This window comes from Pinus tabuliformis, chromosome 6 (assembly GCF_031772625.1).
Source record: "Pinus tabuliformis cultivar Carrire ecotype Pingquan chromosome 6, CPIR1, whole genome shotgun sequence".
NCBI lineage: Eukaryota > Viridiplantae > Streptophyta > Pinopsida > Pinales > Pinaceae > Pinus > Pinus tabuliformis.
In genome coordinates this window covers 973,009,767-973,032,368 of record NC_142292.1, presented here as the reverse complement: position 1 = coordinate 973,032,368, position 22,602 = coordinate 973,009,767, and positions in this window count along the sequence as shown.

Here is a 22,602-nt window from a genome sequence, read left to right as displayed (position 1 = left end):
TTGTGCCCTACAATATTATTGTTATGTAGGCTTTGATTGTATTGGGACCACTTAGACTCCTATATATAGAAAGGAGGTATTTTCATTTGTATCATCCAAGAATTGTTCATTTATGTAATGTAGAGGAGGTTGCCCCCTCGAAGAGGCTGAATTCTAAGGCGTGGATCTCTCTTTTCTATCTTTTTGTGAGCTGGTTTCATAATAGTCTCAAAATATGTAAAATGGTAAAGTAGATTTCTTTTCTATCTTTTTGTGATAGAAAATGCACTAAAGGTCATAGGTGTGCCGAGAAGAAATTATTTTACATAGAATATGAAAAGGAGGAAGAAAAGGATCAAGAAACATCAAAAGAAGAGGATATATGTCAGGACACCACCCCAGAGAAAGAAGAAATGAATCAGACCATATCTTGTAAAGCATTGGCAAGAATTACCACTCCTCAAACTCTCAAGATAGAAGGACATATCAAGAAGAAAAAGGTGCAAGATGTGAAAGATCACATCGAGAAAGAAGAAATGAATCCAACCATATCTTGTAATTCAATGGATGAAATTACCACTCCTCAAACTATCAAGATAGAAGGACACATCAAGAAGAAAAATGTTCAAGAAGTGAAAGATCACATCGAGCATCAAGAAATGAATCCGACCATATCTTGTAAAGGACTGGAAGAAATTACCACTCCGCAAAAGATAGAAGGACATATCAAGAAGAAAAAGGTTCAGGTAGAGAAAGATCATATCGAGCATCAACAGCAAGTTCTCCAACTTTTAAAGGATAATGCCACTTCGGTGCAAAATCAAATGAAACAACAGGTAGATCAACATCGTAGTGAAAAATGTTTTGATGTGAGTGATTGGGTATTTTTACTGCTACATCTCAAGCAAGCTATTTATGAGAAGGAAATGTTGGCAATACTACATGCACTTAAAAAATGGCGACCTTACCGAATGGGAAGACGCTTCAAGGATGAGGATGTGGAAGCATTGTTTTGTGCTATTTATATTATCCAACCAAATTGGATAAACGAAGCAACGGATGAATGGAAGAAGAACGAAGAAGTATGGCCACTTATTCAAAAGTTGCAAAAGATCCCAATTCAAGCAATATTGCCAGAAATTGAAGAGGAAGGAAAAATCATATTGGAACCTGGAGCAGTCACAGAAACAAGAACCCGACAGCTACGAAATCGATCAATTTCAGAGTATCTCATCAAGTGGAAGAACTTACCCGCTGAATATTCCACATGGGAGGACAAGAATTTTATATAGAAGCATCAAGAACTACTCAAGCGTTGAGGACAACGCTTTTTGAAGGAGAGGGGCATGTTAGGCCCCTATACTACTAGTGTAACCCCTTATTGTTATTAGTATAACCCACTTATTATATTGATGTACCCATGTAGTGCCCATATTGTTACTATTATGCCACATAGAAGCCCACCATTGTTACTGTTGTGCCCTACAATATTGTTGTTATGTAGGCTTTGATTGTATTGGGACCACTTAGACTCCTATATATAGAAAGGAGGTATTTTCATTTGTATCATCCAAGAATTGTTCATTTATGTAATGTAAAGGAGGTTGCCCCCTCGAAGAGGCTGAATTCTAAGGCGTGGATCTCTCTTTTCTATCTTTTTGTGAGCTGGTTTCATAACAGTCTCAAAATATGTAAAATGGTAAAGTAGATTACATATTTTGGCAATATGCACACAATAAATGTTTTTAAAGCATTTTATACATAGTAACTAGAATGTTAATTCTGGTATCCATATACATACAAAAGTTCCCTTTAAATTTCATTTGCATTATATTTAAATGGAGAGAAATAAGAGTTTCTTAAGGCTATAAATAAGCCTCAATGTTATGGCCAAAAGTCTTTTCATCACTATATGTAAAGTGGAGAAACCCATCTTCATCCTTGTGCTCCTCATATACAGTACACATTAGAGCAGCTGCATAGAAATAAATACACCATAAGAAATGGATAAGTTATAACATAGATAAGGATTAGATGACAAAATGCTCATTTTCAGTTTTTTTTAAAATGTTTTTTCTATGGAAAAAAGGAGATAGCAATGAAGTTTAACTTAGAACCAAGTAATGGCATAGAGTAATAGTGGAAAAGTTAACCTGCCTCTTTTTACATGTCATAACCTGCAACCTGCCTCTTTTTTCATGCCATAACTTGGTAGTAGAGTCGTTCCCAATAATGATATGGTTTTAGGTTCTCCTTGGCATCATCAACCTTTAGGAATTTCGTAGTTCAACTCTCTATGGCATGGCCCCATCATGGTGCATCAAATGTTAACGACAAAAACCCATGAGTTCATGTATGAGAATCCATGACATGTTCCCAATAGTGGGAACAGCTTGGCGTGACCTACTAGATTGTGTTACACCTTGTATATATGCATTTTAGTTTTGGATTTGAGTGTGTTGCAAGAATTTTTCTAATACATCATATATGCCATAAAATCTAGGATATATATATATATATATATATATATATATATATATATATATATATATATATATATATATGGTCCTATTTTTACCTAATCCATGTTTTATTTCTTTCATTCTGTGATTTAAACATGGGTCTAGTATTTTTGCATGGTTTTTGAAGGATAGTGTGGTGTTTTAATTACGGCATCCACCTCATCTTAGGTGCATTTCTCTTGAACCTGGCATATAGGGGTAGGCATCTTACTGCCATATTTTTTTCATCATTGATTGTCATTTCCATCTTCATTGTGCCTTAGGTCCGACCCCATCTAGTTGCAATATTAACCCACCTCTTTTTTCATGTCATAACTTCGTAGTAGAGTTTTCATATACATGGATACCATAGGTTAGCACCTCTGTGATGTGTTGTTGTTCATGCAATGTTATTTTCCCCTCTTGGAATCCCTCATTTTGACCTACCATGACTTAGAATCTTAGCCTTATTTCCTCTTCTTCTTCATCTCTTGCCCTTACCCTAGGAAGATTCCACACTTTTATCTCTTCTAAAATAATTACCATATGGATGACACATTAAGAACAAGAAAAACCACTTTATAATTACGAAAAAAAATACAAAAAAAATCTTTAAGCCTGAGGAAACATTAAAGTCACAAAAAAATAATTACCATATGGATGACACAATAAGAACAAGCAAAACCACTTTATATTTATGAAAAAAATACAAAATAATTCTTTAATTCTAAGGAAACATTAGTGGAAGTAGATCAACAGTAAAATTACTATGTAAATGTGTGGTTTGATTTATTAGTTAACTCATGATATAGTCCAATATATGCAATATTTCATGGTGTAATTAGAACTATAATGAACAACAACATCCATTTATCAAAAACATGAAGTGTTTCAATATCAACAGTCTTTTATGATAAATGGTTAAAAAGGTTCATAATGTGGCAAACATTTTGAATTTTAGTTCTAATCCAAGTATACGATGGAAAATCTAAGAGAGTTTTTTTCATTTTCAACCCTCTTGTGTCACAAAGATGACAGAGTCTTTCATCCCAATGGGTTTTATGAGTTTGCCCACGCACAGTTTCACTATAGAGGTCATGAGAGTTTTTTCTTATGTTAGATATGCTTATTTTTTAAACACTAGTTAGGATCTTAATTAGTTAACAATATTTATTTTCTTCTTTAAGAGCAATCACCTCATCGTTAAATTTATTAAATGATCAATGAATATATTGGTCATCATATATTTATGTATTCAAAACGCTCAAGATTTAGTGTATCAACCATAAGTAATTTAAATTATTATTTTTTATATGTTTTCATTTCCCATGGTGAGTGAGATGTGTAACTTATTTTATTCTTGATATGTATGTTTAAAAGATTTTAACATCAAACAACATATATAGAGAGAAAGAGAAAGAGTGAAAGGATTCTTATTTCGTTAATAGGTGCTTTCTATTCCAAGATATGACAAAGAGTTGTAATTTTTGAACATTTTAAAAAATATTAATAATAAAAATATTTCAATATACTCATATACATGCATATAGATTGATATATAAAAATATTAATAACACACACACACATAGAGAGAGAGACTATTTTCTAGTGTCTATTGTTCCTCTTCTCAAGCTTTGCACTAGAAAGAGGTTTGCATTACTTAAATGTAATGTAAACATTTTAACTTGGTGAAAATAAAATAAAAACAATGTGAAAAAAAATTACTTGGTCAAAAAAATTTACATTAAAATAAAAATAACTTCTTGGCATTCATAGAAATTTAAAGGGGGAATTAAATCATTCTAGATCCATCTTAACTCTAGATCTACCAAGGGAGGGAAGGATCAAATCTATTGAGATGCAAACCACATTCAGAGTAAAAAGAGATTTGATCTGTCTGGAGTTAAAATGGATTATTCTAGTTTATATTCATTTAAATATTTCTTTTATATTAGTAGCTTCCATTCATTTAAATTGACAAAGTAACAGAATGAAAAAAACCATATTTTTGTTTTTATTAAAAAACACCAGGAGTACATTGAATACTTTATATCACCTAGTACACTCTTAATGCCACTTTGGATACCACTTCCAAACTATTTTACATCCATGCATTGTAAATTATCTATTAAAACAGTATGGTAAGGCTTCACACTAACTTTATCTATTAAACTTGTGTAACAAACTTCATACTTTATATCACCTAGTACACTCTTAATGCCACTTTGAATGCCACTTCCAAACTATTTTACATCCATGCATTGTAAATTATCTATTAAAACAGTATGGTGAGGCTTCACACTAACTTTATCTATTAAACTAACAAACTTCACCACCAACTTTATCTTACTTAAAATATCTAAAGCACATACACATCTTTATTGTAAGGAAAAGAAATCTCTACCAAAAAATGAGGAAAAGAAATAAAGAGATGATATTACCCACTAGATATTTCTTATAAATATATAAATAAGAAATGACAATGTTAACAATAATCCAAGTAGATTACATATTTTGGCAATATGCACAAACTAAATGTTTTTAAAGCATTTTTTACATAGTAACTAGAATGTTAATTCTGGTGTCCATACACATACAAAAGTCCCCTTTAAATTTCATTTGCATTATATTTAAATGGAGAGAAATAAGAGTTTCTTCAGGCTATAAATAAGCCTATGGGCGGAGGGGCAGAGGGCCACCAATTTTTATTTTTATTTTTGTTTTTTTTTTTAATGATTTGTATTTTTAAATAAAATAAAAATAAAATTGTTCAAAAAAAATTATCATTTTTTTTAATAAAAAAAGATTGTTTTTAAAAAAAATAGAAAATGTAGGTTTATTTTTTATTTTTTAAATATAAAATGTAGGTTTAATAATTTGTATTTTTCAATAAAATAAATAAATAAAAATGGTTTAAAAAAATTAATTTTTTTTAATAAAAAAAAAAAAAATTTTAAAGGTTTTTTTTTTTTGTTTTTTGAAATAAAATATGTATGTTCAAAAAAAAAAATTATATTTTTTTTAAATAAGCAACACGCATTTTTTTTTCTAATTTGAATTTATTTTTGTTTTTTTTAATATTAATTTTACTAGTTTTTTAATTTTTTTCATTAATTTTCTATTTTTTTTTTTTAAACTAGTTTGTTTTTAATTTTTTTTTTCCCAGTGTTTGCTAATGTTTGTTTGTTTGTTTTTTTTTGTTTTTTGGTTTTTTGTTTTTTTTTGTTTTTACTTATATATATATTTTTTAGTTTTTTTTTCCAAATTCTTTTATGGTTTGTGAGATAATTTTTTTTAACATTTTTTATTTTTTTTTATTTTTTTAATATATATATATATATATATATGTTTTGTAAATAATCAACATTTTAATATTAATTTTAGCAGTTTTTAATTTTTATTTTGTTAATTTTCTCTTTTTTTTTATCAAGTTTTTATTTTTTATTTTTACTATTTTTTTTGTTTTTTTTTTTAATTCTTTTTAATTTTTCTATTTTTACCTACTTAATTTTTAGTTTATTTTAAACCATTTTTTTTTCTTTTTGCCAATTATTTTTATGGTTTACAAGATAACTTCTTCTTCTTCTTCTTCTTCTTTTACTATTTATTTGTTTATAATTTTTTTTTTAGTTTTTTAATTCTTATTATTATTATATATATATATATATATTATGTTTTGTTTTTAGTATATATTTTAATTTATGATTTGTTATTTTTTTAAACTTTCTTTGTTTTTTTGTTTTTTCATTGTTTTAATTTATTTTTATTTTTATTTTATTTTATGTTTTCATTATTTTTTTTAAATTTAATGTTTTTCGAGGTCATGATAAGATATTTTACTCCATTATTTCGAAATATTGAATTTTTTTTTTCGAAAAAAAAGTGTTCTCCCAGCATTAACACTTTTCGTTTGAGGATGTTTTTTGGATAATTTTTGTGCAAAAAATTTGTTTTCACCACCATTTTTAAAACATGTTGAAAATTTACCCAAGAAAAAAAAAAGGTGTTATTTTAGCATCAACACTTTTCGTTTTTAGCACTGTTTTTTATGTTTTTTTCGGGGTTTTTTGGCCAGAGTTCCCATTTTGAGTTTATAGTTCCCATTTCAAAGTTTACATTGTTCAAAGGATTCCATCCTGAGAATGTATGGATGAAGAAGACAATTAACCTCATGGCACAACCTCTTCAGTAGCATAACATTAAGGAATAAATCCTTGATAATTCCAATAAGAAGTAGAGGAACAAGTGTAAGAAGAATAAAATTCAGTTCTCCTTGCATGTTTCATGACATGTTCCTGATAGCCTCTCGATAATTTATTAACTCTAGCAATCCGTCTATTTACTAACACCTGTGGGTTTTGGTGTAATGACAATCGTGATTCCAACAAGTGGTATCAGAGCCAAAGGTCTCGAGTTAGAAACACACTTGGGTCCCACTAGGGGAATATTGTTGGACGAATGAAATCCAATGCTCCTCACATGTTTCACGGCACATGTCTAACAACCTCTTGAGGATCCATTCACTCTGGTGATGTGTCCATTTACTAACACCTATGGGTTTTGGTGTAAAGTCAATTGTGATTCTAGAATCATGTTGGTAGAAGAAAAAGGTAAGGGTCATGCCTTTAATTCCTCTCACCTATTCTAATAACACTTGAATTCTTGATTAAGGATAAACTCAATATATGCCTTCTCCATTACATGCTTTCCCACACTAAGTGGAGACTCATAGTGGAACACCTATTTTAGGGATGATTCTTCTATTGATGTGTATGGAGAAGGAATATTTGATTTATAATATGGGACTTCTCACAATGTGTTTCATGTATCTACGCTCTCCATAAATATTTTCTCCATATACTAGATTACTCAAACATTCACCAAGGCCATCTTCAATCATTTTAATCCTAACAAACCTTCTTGTTTTGATTTGTTTAATCCTTTTTGGTAGAGAAAAACCTTGTTGACGTCTCTCGATTTGAATAAGAAAGCTCATTTTAATTCACAAAAGTATTTAGGTCATTTTAAGAAAATTGTTTATCATTCTCGAGGTCCCTTCATAGATATTTAGAAAATTATTTGATTATTTAATATAAATTTCTCAAATGTAGAGAAGTTTCCCAAGCTTCTTCTATAATATGAAGTCTCTTAACAATATTCATAGTGACATATGTTCTAATTCCTATCAACAACTGTGTATCCTTTTGATCCTCTGGGTATTCCAAGTGTTATTGTTAATTAGAGTTCTTGAATAGATAATGGAGTCATGAATAGGGGTGTTGGATTAAGAGATTCCTCAAGCTCATGTATCCTCTTTTTCAATATTAAATTTTCAACTTATTTCTCTATTAAATAATGAGCAAGACCATCTTTGTGGGGAATGGGGTCCCCCAAGGATAGTTTTGGGGCTAAAAGCCCATGTTTTAGGTCATTTTTTGTAATAAAGTTGTAAAGTCTCCGCATTTTGTGCTCGCGGAGCGCAAAGGTGTCATGAATCATAAAGGGTTGTCCGCCTTTATTTTGTAAAGTGTAAAGTCAGTTGCAAAGATCCACCCATGGTTTGTAGACTCTAAGGAAGTTAGAAGTCTTTAGCAAATAATGGAGTGAAGAGTGTTGATAGCGAAGTCTAAGTGTTTTGGGTCTTAGCGTAGGTAGAGGCTCTACAGTTGAGTGTGAAGAGACCTAGGGTAGAAGTCCGCAGCTGAGTGCGCGGAACCCTGCCGCTGTGTGCGCAGGGCGGATAGAGTCTGTAATAATCTGAAGATATCAATAAAGAGAAGTATTTTGCAAATTCAGTGTATCTATTTTTTGTTAATGCATATACTTATATTGTGTTTTGGGTTTAATTTACCATGTTCATGTGGTGCGCGAATGTATGTGACTGTATTAGCTAATTGAACACAAGTAAGAATATCTATTTACGCAGCGCTAACAGTGATTGTTTAGTAAGATAAGTAATACAATTGAGATAACTTGGGAACCTATACAACCTGCTATAATAGCAACGTGAAAGTACCTGGATCACGGGTTAAGGTTGCGGAGGTCAATCATTTTCCTTTTCGGAGGTATTGAAGGGAGGAATAAAGGGCTAGACTGACAGAGCCCTAGAACGTAGTGACTTGCACGAAATAGGAACAAAGGGTATAAACCATCATCACGACCATCTTAGGGTGCAGAAACTTGGTTCCAGCATCCCCCCATACTGCTTCATGTGAGACTTCGATCCATGCTCCGCAGACTGATGTTGAAAGGGCCAGTAGTGTAGGGATTTGTTTGGCTAACTAATGCTGAACCTGGGCAGGCCCCACGTAGCCAAAAAATGGTTCCATTTCCAAGACCAAAAACTGCATAAGAGATGTGTGATGTCATATAATTGGAATCCAACTAAGAAAGAGGTTGAAGATTGGTTGGACAAGAAGATCCACGAATTCACGGTGCAGGAGAACAAAAATCCATGACTAACAAAGGAACAATGGCTGGATAGGTACCTATATACAGAAATCCATGAGATCTTTTTCTGTTCCTTTCTAGTTGAGTTATACGAGTGGATCGTGAAGCTAGCAGATTGCCAAGGAAGGTGGAGACTTGACAGTCTTATTGTCTAGACCCCAGAGTTAGTATAGAGACTAGAATCCTTTGAGGATAAGATCGATCGTGCTGTCAATCATTGGCTCGATCACATCATAGGAGGATTTGTGACTAAATTCACATCAATACCTCTGTTAGTTATAGTGAGGTGGAGCGACGCTTTTTCAAGGGTCCGCGAGGTAAGTACTTGAAGTCTTTGAATACTTGGATTAAGATGTTATTGTGCGAAAAACAGGTTATGCAGCTACCTTGGTGTTCAGAGCTACGTGAAGTGGAAAGACTTACAGGAATGAAGAAAGAAAGGGTCCTGAATATAGTCCATTGATTTCACCTCCATTGGGTGACGAAGAGGGAGTAGTGCAGGCTTCTTCGTGAAGTGCAATTCAATTAATAAGATAGGGATTCCCGCGACTGCCACCTCCACCCACACACTTCAACTTCACCACCATCACCTGCAACTTCACCCGTACCACCACCACCTCCACTGCAGCTTAGCATGGAAAACTCAGTGAAGTTGCCTTTATTTAAAGGCTTGGGAAATGAGGACCCGAACCAGTTTCGATTCGTCGTGAAAGTTGTATGGGAAGCTCAGGGTGTTACAGATAATCACATGAAGAAAGCAACATTGGTTATTGCTTTGCGGGATCGCGCGATAACCTGGTACATCAAGTACTCTAATGATAACCCAAACATTGGAGTGGCAAACATCCAGACCATGCTGAATAAAGAATTCAACAGGCCCAAATCTGAGGCACAGTCAATTGTGGGGTTCAAGGAAATCGTGATGAAACTAGGTGAGACACCTTGGGAATTGGATCAAAGGTTGAAGTGTAAAATCCGTGAAGCCAATATGAACTTAATAGATGGACAACACTGCGAATGGTTTATGGCTTCCCTCCTGCCACACCTAAGGGTTGTGCTGTCACAACAGAAGATTACGACTTAGTAAGATGCCTTGGAGATTGCAATGAGACTGCATGAAACACTGATGCAAGATCTGAATCTGGTGGTATAGGAGACCCAGGCGTAATTCCAAAATATTTTCTTTGAAATGCAAAGTTTGAAGCAGGACAGAACAACTCAACCAGAGGTGCGCGAAGAGGTATGGTGACTGAAATTTAAAGGCCAGGGGCATGACAATGACCATTGCCTAGTCTTTGCAAACTGTATTGTAGGAGGAGGACTGATGCCTCTGAGGCCGAAAGCTCAAGCAAGACCGAGCGCGGGGCCTACGTTGTAGTGTGCTATATGTCAGGTAGTAGGAAAACATATGACGAATAACTGTCATTTGATACAGAAGTTTATACAAACGCTACAACAATTATTCTGCAACTTCTATAGGTCGGTAGGGCATGATGAGCGCAACTGCAGAAGTTAAGAATTGATGATGGACAAAACACTCGCCTATAGGGTTCAGGCAGAAACACGACCCTCTAACCAGAGTGCAGGGATGGTGTGAACAGGTTTTCAAGGGCGCGGATGAGGCCGAGGCAGAGGAGGACCTAGCAGAGGTTGAGGACAACTGATCTGTTACAACTGCAGAGGATTAGGACACTATGCCTGCGAATGCACTAACCCTACGCGATCGTCGTGCAAATATTGTACTCAGTTTGATCATGAGACAGAGTACTTTCCTACGCTAATAGCAAGGATACATGAAAAAGGGGCACTACCACCTCAACCGACTCAGAACCTACAGATGATGAGGTCTGAGCCTCATGATTAGGATCCAAATGTGAATATAGTGCTCTGAAGTGGAATTGCAACAGGTGATGATAAGGGGAAACAATCTGAAGACAGTGCATGGATTTGCAAAGCTCCGACGAAGGAGGTTGAATTTGATTTGGAGCATGCACGTGAAACATTCATGGAAGCAAAGAAGAGCTTCATTGAGGTCTCTACCTCAGGGAGCAAGGATAAGGTTGATCAGGAGATAGACCCTTCTATGCTTACAACCTTTCTAGAAACCTGCATGAAGCTGCTGCATGATAGCAAGGATATGAAGGGATTATAGGAGCTTATAAATAAATGTGCCGGAAATACTCCGGGTGAACCACGCATGGTACAAAAGATTAGTAAGCATAAAGCAAGGACAATATAAGAGATGAGACTGATTGCGCAGATAGGAGAATATGAAATGGATCAGGTTATTTTGGATCTGGGGTCAAACGTGAACTTCCTACCAAAGCAAACTTGGGAATGGATGGGAAGACCTGCATTGCAGTGGTCTCTGATTCAGTTAAGGATGGCAAATCAGCAGAAGATCATCCCCATGGGGCAGCTGCAAGGGGTGACTGTAGATATTGAAGGCACGAGTGCGTTGGCTAACTTTGAAGTAATAGAAATTATGGATGACAACAACCCCTACCCTGCGCTCCTTGGAATTGATTGGGCTACTGATATGAATGGGGTAATCAACCTAAAGAAGCAAAAGATGATATTTGAAAAGAAATTGCTCCACGTAATAGTACCCCTAGATCCTGCTGAAGGATCATGCTATACTAAACCAGTCTGCGTTATGAGAGTGATGATGATTTGGACTACATATACAAGATAACAGTGTGAGACCAAGATTGGGTGAATCCAACAGCAAATGGATGAATTACATGGGATCGCAAGAGTTTCTGAACCTCAGATTCTGATGAAGAATTAGAGCGCTGGAAGAATCGGCTACATGAAGTAAACATGCTAAGATGTAACATGATGACATGGTCACTACATTGCCTATCATCAAAGGTAAGAAATCTGCCCACTTACGATGACCTGGATGATGTAGATGTATTTTTGGATGCATTTGAGAGGTAAGTACAAAGAGGTAGTGCTTCCTGCCTTTGGACTGGGAACTACATGCTACGCCTGCAAGATGGTGGGGTACGCACAAGGGTAGATTTGATGATTGGCGCGAGTGTAGGAGGATGATAAGAACACGCTTTGGGAAACCGAAGGTACGAGTGACAGACAAATATGATGGGAAGGATGATTCGTGCACACACTTGGCCAAATGGGCTTAGGCTTATGGAATGAAGCCCCAACCGGAATGGGTGCACTTGTTCTGTCATACCTTGGATGTCATCATGATGAAATAGTACTTGGAAACAAAGCTTCGTCATGGTACAGGTAAATGAGATATTCTACACGGATGATTCATAATGACATTCAACTTTAAAGACGGGTTTGACTGTATTGACGAAGCACTATAAGAATTGAAAGCAATATATTTAAGATACCGCAAGCTCCTTTGGATCTGATTCAAACCAATTGGATGACTTAGCTGAGCCACACGCTTGAATACTATAACGTGACTACTGAAGAAGAAGATGAGGATCCGTGAAAGATTAACATCCCTGAAACAGAGGGAAACTACAAGGTTGAGGGACTGCAGATTGAGAATCATGATATAACCGCACCAGTGAAAACAAAATATTTAAATATTGGTACAGAGGCGAAGCCCAAATTTGTGAAGATTGGAGATTACTGGGATGATACGATGGTGGGTAAGGTCACTGAATTGCTCCGTGAATACCAAGATTTGTTCCCTACCAAGTTTACGGAGATAAGAGGGATAATAGGAGACCGAGGCATTATGAAGATCCTGTTAAAACCCGACGTGAAGCTAGTTAAGAGAAAACCTTATCGTCTCAATCCAAGGTATAAGGAGAAGGTCCGCTTAGAGCTAGACAAGATGCTTGTGTAGGCAGCATTGAGCCCGTAGAAGAATTTAATTGGGTAAGCCCAATGGTGGTACTAGAAAAGAAGCAGAAGGATGAAAAAGGATATGCATAGATCTCAGGAAGTTGAATGACGCTTGCATTCATGATCCTTTCCTGACTTCGTTCACTAATGAGGTGTTGGATAATGTAGGTGGTTAGGAAGTGTATTCCTTCACTGATGGGTTCTCTGGGTACCATCAGATCAAAATCATGCCGGAGGATAGAAGCAAGACGACCTTCGCGATTGAGTGGGGATGTTTTCAGTACACTTTAATGCCTTTCGGATTGAAGAATGTGCCTGCGATTTTTTCGCGTGTAGTCATGTATGCATTCAAGGAATTTATTCCTAAGTTCCTGGAAGTGTACTTTGATGATTGGATTGTGTTTGGGCTATTGAAACATCATGTGGTAAGTTTGCGCCTAATGCTAGATACTTGTCTAATGTACCAGATCGTGCTCAATCTAAAGAAGTGTCTATTTTGTGTTCCCTTTGGGACTCTATTGGGTCATGTGGTTTGTAGACAGGGACTAATGGTAGATCCTCTGAGGATTGCAATAATACTTAACACTTAACTTGGAAGCACCGAGGAGTGTGAAACAACTGCGTGCAACCTTAGGAAATACTGGGTATTACAGGAAGTTTATCAAGGGCTATGTCCAGATCACCACGCCTATGGAAAATTTGTTGAAAAAGGAAGTCACTTTATGTTGGAACGAGGACTATAAGAAAAGCTTGGATGTATTGAAAGAAAAAATGGTCATTGCACCGATTTTAGTCTTCCTGGATTGGAAGAAGGAGTTTCATGTACATGTAGACGTGTCATGTATGGCGCTGGGAGTAGTACTGACACAGGCTGGCAGAGGAGAATTGGACCATCCCATGGCGTTCACAAGTAGAAGGTTATCAAAGGATGAGAAGAACTACACCACCACCTAGCATAAAGGGTTAGCCATGGTATACGTGATCCAGAAGTTTAGACACTATTTTTTGGGATGTCATTTAAGACATATATGGATCATTCCACCTTGAAATACCTGGTCAATAAGCCTATGTTGGGGGGGGGGGAGAATCTATAGGTGGTTGTTATTGTTCTAGGATTATTATTTTGAGGTTATTGTGAAACCTAGGCAACTGAACGTGGGACCAGACTATCTGTCACACATCAAAACAGGGGAAGGGCCCACTAATTTGGAGGAGGGATTATCTAACACGTAGCTATTTGTAGTGCACATCGCAGATGGTCATTTTGAAGACATCATACACTTCCTAATGAAAGGAACTTCTCCAGAAGCTTGCACTATCCAGTAGAAGAAGGATTTCGTGGTGTGCGCGGATAAATTTTATGTCAATGCCCGGCATCTGTAAAAAATGGGGTCTGATGAAATGTTGCGACGATATGTACCAGAGTTTAAAAGGAGAAGTATCCTTGCAAACAATCATGGGGGTGCCATGGGAGGTCATTATGAAAGGAGAGAGACCATGCAGAATATTATACGCACAAGGTTGTGGTGGCCAACCATCCATCAGGATTCAAAAGCTTACTACAAGGTGTGTGATGTATGTCAAAGGACGGCCAAGCCATTGTGGAGGGATGAGCTACCTTTGAATCCATAGATGACGTTACAACCCTTTGAGAAATGGGCGATAGATTTTGTGGGACCCATTCAACCCCAAGGTAAGAAGACGGGAGCACGGTACATTATCACCACGACAGAGTATTTGACTTGATGGGCAGAGGCATAGCCTGTGAAGGATTGCACAGGTGCGACTATTGCAAAGTCCTCTTTGAGTATGTATTGACACGATTTGGGTGTCCAAAGATTTTGACGAGTGATCACGGTCCGCACTTTTTGAATGAGATGATCAGCACGCTAACGGAGGAATTTCAGGCATATCACCAGAAGAGCACACCTTATCACCCACAGGCTAATGGGACGTTGGAAGCATTCAATAAATTGTTGGATAATGTACTAACCAAGGTTTGCAATGCTCAATGAAGTGATTGGGACCTACGCATACCCACAGTACTATGGGCCTATTGGACAATATGCAAGAATTTGACTGGACAGACACCCTTTAGGCTTGTCTATGGTGTTGAAGCAGTGATGCCCATGGAATACATTGTACCTAGTTTGTACATAGCGGCACTAACAGGTATGATGGATCGCGGAGCCCTGGAAGAGAGGCTCGCATAACTGGCTGAGATGGAGGAAGAGAAATCTCTAGCTAGATTCCACCAACATGTCCGAATTCAAAAAAAAAGGCATGGCATGATTGGCACATTAAGTTGCACACCTTTAAGGTAAATGGCCTGGTTTTGTTATACGACAGTAAGTTTGATAAATTTCTAGGGAAGTTCAAAATGCACTAGTTAGGGCCCTATGTCATTAAGGAGATTACCTACGGTGGAGCAATTTAGTTGGTTAAATTGAATGGAGATCCCTTCCCAGGAAAGGTGAAAGGAAGTCGATTGAAGCCATACAACGGTGGTCTAGCCATGTGACTATATGAAGGTAGCACAGTCTTAGCGCTCCAGGCAGCTAAAAGGAGGCACGAGACTATAGACTACACTACCTAGGTTGGGGAGCTACGCGATTGGAGGATCGTGCGAAGCAAGGAAGTGTCACAGGGTTCGCAACAACATGAAGGGAGCTGCGCTACCCATGGAGAAATCGCACAGGTCAGTCGAAAAGTGACAGTTAAATTCACTATTCATGATTAGACAGTAGAAATACGGCCAAATGGAGCAGGTGACCGAAATTTATGACAAAATTTATGGGTCAGATCCTTGAAAATCTGTCCCCAATCTGGCATTAATGAACCGAATGTGGGTGGAACGGTCAGATTTGAATTCAAAATGTCTTATAAATTACAGGTGGTTTCCTAGTGAAAAACACTTGGAATTTTGAGAATTGAGTTGTTGAGCTCTCAGAAGTGACTGAAGCCCTACTTGGATGAGGCTTACGTGGTTACAGCCTCTATTGAAGATAATCTTGAGAATTTGCAAGCAACTCAACAAAAGCTTCAGGTCGATATTTTAGGAGCAGTGATTGAGTAGATGGTTGAAGAAGTGAAGCAGGTGGCCACACAGTGCACTGCCGAAGTTGTGGTCATATAGGTTGAGTTGGGAGGTCTTTGCACTAATATCTTTGCACCCGCAGAGTGACTCGAGGGCGAGCAACGATGTTTGTGTTGTGGTCCTGCTGGGAACAAGATCCCCCAAGGACAATTTTGGGGCTAAAAGCCCATGTTTTGGGTCAAATTTTGTAATAAAGTTGTAAATTTCTCTGCATTTTGTGGTCACGGAGCGCGAAGGTGTCATGAGTCATTAAGGGTTGTCTGCCCTTGTTTTGTAAAGTGTAAATTCGGTTGCATAGATCAACCCATGGTCTGCGGACCATGGGATTGTATAAAAAGAGCCAAGTAAGTAAGCTCTAAGGAAGTTAGAAATATTTAGCGAAGAATGGAGTGAAGAGTATTGATAGAGAAGTCTAAGTGTTTTGGGTCTTAGCATAGGTAGAGGCTCTGTAGCTGCATGCGCAGAGACCTAGGGTAGAAGTCCCCAGTTGAGTGCGCAGACCCCTGCAGCTATGTGCGCAGGGTAAATAGAGTCTATAATAATCTGAAGATATCAATAAAGAGAAGTATTATGCAAACGATGTATCTATTTCTTGTTAATTCATTTGGTTATATTGTGTTTTGGGTTTAATTAACCATGTTCATGTGATGCACAAGTGTATGTGACTGTATTAGCTAATCAAATGCAAGTAAGAACCTAACTTTAATTGTTTAGTAAGATGCGTAATACACTTGGGATAACTAGGGAACCTATATAGCCTGTTGTCATAGCAGCGCGAAGGTACATGGATTGAGGGTTAAGGCTACGCGGAGGTCAATCATACTCCTTTTCGAAGGTATTGAAGGGCGGAATAAAAGGATAGACTGATAGAGCCCAAGAACGTAGTGACTTGCACGATAGTAGGAACAAAGGGTATAAACCGACATCATGACCATCTTAGGGTGCGGAAAATTGGTTCCATCATCCCCCCATATTGCCTCAGGTGAGACTTCGGTCCACACTCCACGGGCTGATGCCGAAAGGGCTAGTAGTGCAGAGATTTGTTTGGCTAACTAACATTCAACCTCGGTCAAGCTCACAGTTATTTGGCTAACTCATTGTATGCCTTCTTCATTATATACTTTCTCACACTAAGTGGAGACTCATAGTGGAACACCTATTTTGATTAGGGATGATTCTTCTATTGATGTGTATGGAGAAAAAGGAGTTGATCTATAATATGGGACCTCTCACAATGTGTTTCATGTACCTACACTCTCCATAAATATTTTCTCCATATACTATATTACTCAATCATTCATCAAGGCCATCTTCAATCATTTTAATCCTAACAAACCTTCTTGTTTTGATTTGTTTAATCCTTTTCGGTAGAGAAAAACCTTGTTGATGTCTCTCAATTTGAATAAGAAAGTTTATTTTAATTCACAAAAGTATTTAGGTCATTTTAAGAAAATTGTTTATCATTCTCGAGCTCCCTTCATAGATATTTAGAGAATTATTTAATTATTTAATATAAATTTCTCAAATGTAGAGAAGTTTCCTAAGCTTCTTCTATAATATGAAGTCTCTTAACAATATTCACATTGACATATGTTCTAATTCCTATCAACAACTATGTATCGTTTTGATCCTTTGGGTATTCCAAGTGTTATTGTTAATTAGAGTTCTTGAATAGATAATGGAGTCATGAATAGGGGTGTTGGATTAAGAGCTTCTTCAAGCTCATGTATCCTCTTTTCCAATATTAAATTTTCAACTTATTTCTCTATTACATAATGAGCAATACCATCCCCTATAGTATATTGTAGTTTTAGGAGTTCAAAAGGTATGACTCCTAAAAAATCTATTCCACTCTTCATTTGTCTCGCTACATTGTTCTTTTTTTACACCTTTACAAATTGCAACTTCTTAGTAGAATAGTCATAATGGGTGTCCTACATCGTTAAAGGATAATATTCAAATATAATATGATCATTAGAATCCAATTCTTCAAAAAAAATTGGACTCAACCATTTGTGTGTGTACCCATTATGTAACTATAGTACTCTCTACTTCCATATCAGTGGGCCCTTTTGCATTCTTTGACACATTTTTACTTGAAATTTTAAATTTATATGAAGAAACTACATGTCATTTTTCAAGAGAAACATGAGGGGGTGGCTCTCCTTCATCATCGTTTCCATGATGTTGGTCGTTAGTGTTTCCTATTATAGAAATTGTTTCTTTTCTCTTATGTGTAGAAGAGGAACTTCGACTAGTTTGTGGTTCTGGAGTCCAATGAGAGCTTGCAGGCCTTTTCCCTCTTCGATTCACTTTTCCTTCAGTATTATTGCTTCCTTTTATCATAACATGGTATGTTGGGTTAGGTGTCTTAAAAAATTGGTTGTCTCCACTTTCTCATAAAATCCTTGTGAACAAATTGAAACTTCTTATGGATTCCAAGTCATTAGAAAATATACCTTTAGGGTTGAATCCCTGGAAGGATTCAACTTCAATTAAATTAAAATATTTCAATAAGTTAGAAAATTGTATAAAATGGTAGAATTACTTACTATAATATCTCCTATAGTTAAGGGAAGTGTAATAAATTACCTTTTTTTTCTTATCAAATAAAATCAACCAAGGGTTGTACTATTTCAATACTTCAGCAACAAAGTATCTATTAAGAACAAAATTAGGGAGTAACAAGGGCTTTCCTTCATATCCATATATCTTAATAAGAGAGTTATATTCTTGCTCATTGTATCTTACATTTCCTATGAAATTTTTTTGCTTCAGTAAAAATTATTTTGGCCTCTTCCGTATCAGTATATCGTTGAATTCACAACAAAATGATCCTAGACTTGATAAAAATGAGATGAGGCCTTATGCTTCCACAAGAAAAGATACCAAAACTAAATTGGTTTCATATTTGGGTTCATGCTGTTTTACAGGGGATTCAGTGAAATATCTAGCATGAAACTATTGCCATCACTAGGTATGCCATCATATAGAATTTTTGGGTTTTGGGGAAGTAACTAGCTACTATGGAAACTCATTGGAAACAACTTCCCCTTAATCAAATAGAGTGTCATTTTTTAAATACAATTTCAAAATATTCAACTAAATTGGTAACAATTGCAATTGAATCTCACCCCATAACTGAGGCAAATAACCAAGAAAAATATCTATACAACTTTACAAAAATAGAGATGTATATGAAAGAAAGATTAGATGGGATGGGTGCTGAGGGTAGTATAAATTCTTGTAGAATATCCATATTATCACCTTGTGAGTGTAGGAAATAATCAAGTTCAACAACTTTGAGCTTCCTATTAGGCTCTAGTAGCTTTAAAAAATTTCTAAAAATCTTAGCAGTAAGAAGCATTGGGTTCTTCTCCAAATTAATCTTAACAGTTCTAGTCTTCAAATCAAACCATTTTTCACATTAGTGTCCATCCTTTTCTTCAAGTTGGTCTTCCATAAAAAAAATTGTGTTAGGTTCCTTTGTAGAAATTATGGTATATATTTGTAAATTCTCATGATATTTGAATCAAAATCACAAGAAAAAAACCTACTATACTTCTCTATGAAATTCAATTCACAATTTAGAACATCAATCACAATATGGAAATGAAAAATAACATACATTCATACAATATTTTTCCATGGGAAAGCAATCCGCTAAAAACCCCTTTTCTTGCTTGCATTAATATGATGAATAGGGACATATTACAATTGCTTTGCTCAATCGAGCATGACCTACAATTGAATAACCTATCTCTCTACTCACTGAGAAGCTTTGACTTGGACTTAGTTAATTTATGCCTCTACTTAGCCCCTATTTCCTTGCACAATTCCTAAGGAAATTAGGCCCCTATTATTTAGTAATTTCCTCCAAAATACTTGTATAATTCCCAAGGTTTATCATCTGACTGCATGCAACACTTGTACACTCAAGACTAGTCTACAACTCATGTTACACTACCATGGAATCTCAACCACAGATGGGGAACTCAAATTCTTTGCATGAATTAGCTATTTTGGCTAGATTGATCAGTTAACTGGATGATTATTGATCTTGACTGAAGTCCCACTGCACAACTAACCTTCCACTAGTTCCTCTAACTGTTAGAACTAGTTTCAATGAAAACAAATTGAAATAACTGACCTTGATTTCTACAAATTAGTAATCACATGTGATTAACTAAAATATAATTCCTCTAACTCAAATTTACTAAGCTAAATGAGTGACGAGATCCATGTCACACAAGTTAAATTCATCAAAGTTGTCTGCTGATGTGGAAATTCAATTTCTCTCAATTTGACCAAGGCAAAATCAAATAGAGATTTTATTGCTACATTTTTCAACACTCCCTCTCAACAAGAAAGGGATTATCAACCACCCCTTTCTTTCACCCATGGAACTAGAATTTCCCTCTTGATAGAGACTTTGTCAAAATGTCAACATCTTGTTTTTATGTCAGAATGTATTGTAGAATCATTATCCGCCTATGAACACGGTACCATAAATAGTGATACCAAATATCTATATGCTTGGATCCATCGTGAAATGAAGGATTCTAAGAGAGCTTGATGCAACTCTGATTATCACAATAAATCACAGTTGGATCCATCATCTGACTGAAAAGACCCACAAGTATCTTTCTCATCCATATCACCTCACATGTTTCTTGACTTGCAGCCATGTCACTTAGCTTCTTTCAAGCCAAGTGCCACAGATCCTTGCTTCCTCCTGTACCAACAAATAGTTGTTGACCCAATGCTAAAAATTCCACCTAATATACTCTTTCGGTCTGATGGACTCCCTGCTTAATCTGCATCTGTGAAGCCACACAACTTCACTCCCTCTATCCATCTGTATCATAGTCCAAACTAGGTAGTGCCTTCCAATATGATTTTGCTAGCCTAACCATAGCTTGGCTTAACAAGTTGACTGCATAGCACATATTTGGTCATGCATTCACAAGATACATCAGTGAACACACCAACTATCGTAAATATTAGCATCCACTTCTTCACTTGAAGTGGCATCCTCCTTCCTCCAGTTGGTCACTTGAGGTGTCTCCATAGGTTCACAACTCTCCATTCGAAATCTCTACAGTATCTCATTTCTATAGTTTTCTTGAGATACAAATAGTTCCCCATTGTCTTGCCATACTTCCAACCCAAGGAGGTAGTGCATGAGACCCATGTCCTTCATTTCAAATTACCTTGCAAGGTTCTCCTTGCAATATTTGATTAGCTACTCATCACGAGTTAAGATAAAATCATCAACATATAAGATAATAATAAGAAATTTATCTTCTACCAAAATATGATAGAGGTTCGCATCTACTTCACTTTTGGTGAAGCCCAAACCAGTGAGATAGTTGTTGATCCTGGTGTACCAAACACGAGGTTCTTATTTGACATTGTACAATTCTCACTTGAGCCTGCACACTGTTATCACTCAGGTTGTTCCCAAAAGTTGTAAGAAAGGGAATACAGGCGAGGTAAACACAGACCAATCTTTTAGACACAAATTCTAGCCAATCTACATCTAGAGAGGGCTCTCTTTTTATAATTTAGCTTTTTTTTTGGGTATATTTAGGCTAGTTATGAAGTGCAAAGGTTTGTTTTGAGTTTTGGTTGGAAGTATGGAGTTTCAGTAGAACAGTGAGGTAAAACTGAAGAGTTTCAGTCCATTAGGCATGATGGAGTTAGAGGAGAGTGACTTCCTGGGTTAAATTTCTTATCAGAGGATTTATTACAGAGCAAGGTACTCAAATATGGAACAATTTGTAGGCTGAAATCTGATGGAATGGAGTCAATGGGTGAATGGAAATTAAGAATCCTTCATCATGTTGATAGAGGGAAAGTGGATGATCACTGCCAAGGAGAAACTAAGAATTCCTCAGCTAGTTTTCAAGATGAGAGAACCAGGGGAAACTGGAGCAATTAAGAATTCATTGTTTAAGCTAATTCTGAAGAAAACATTAATAATAACAGAGATTGAACACAAAGTGCAAACAAACAAATTCTAAGTGATTCTTCTTCTCTATTATTTCGATCATGAAACATAGATGATATAATAAACACAGAAACTGTAAAACACAAGTTATAAGAGACTTCTTGCTCCATGAAATGATTCAAGAATTCTGCAACATGGTCCTTAGCATCAATCCTTCATTCAGTGAGCAAGACAAAATGGTTCCAACAACCTTTTATTCCAAAAATTTATTCAGTATTACAATCACAGCTATGAACATCCAACACCAACCAACCCCAAATACCTCGTCTGGGGGGTATTTATACAAAAAATGCCAAGATATTGTGCAAAATATCTGATATAAATGAATATTTGCTGACAATTAATGTTTCTTTTACATAGATAGAGACAGAAAATATCGAAAACAGGGAGATAATAAATAGATGTAATAAATTCGTGATGTGTTGGTTGATCCGAATTTATGAGAAATACTGGAGGTAGGTGCTGTAAGTCGGTTCCCAGCTGTTTCCTACGGATCCTCTACGTTGATCTTTTCACTTTGGCTGGACTTCCTTTAATGTTGATGTGATATGCTTTGATTTGCAGGACCGTGGTTCATTTCTACTCTGTGCATTTATAAAATATGGTGCACAATTTTGTTTTGACGAAAGATAAATTTACAGGATCTCTAGCATGCTCTGCCACCACTCTGGTCCTCGTATTTGATGTCTCTGCAGCTTCCTTAAAGTCTCATCAGTCTCTGTGTACCTGAA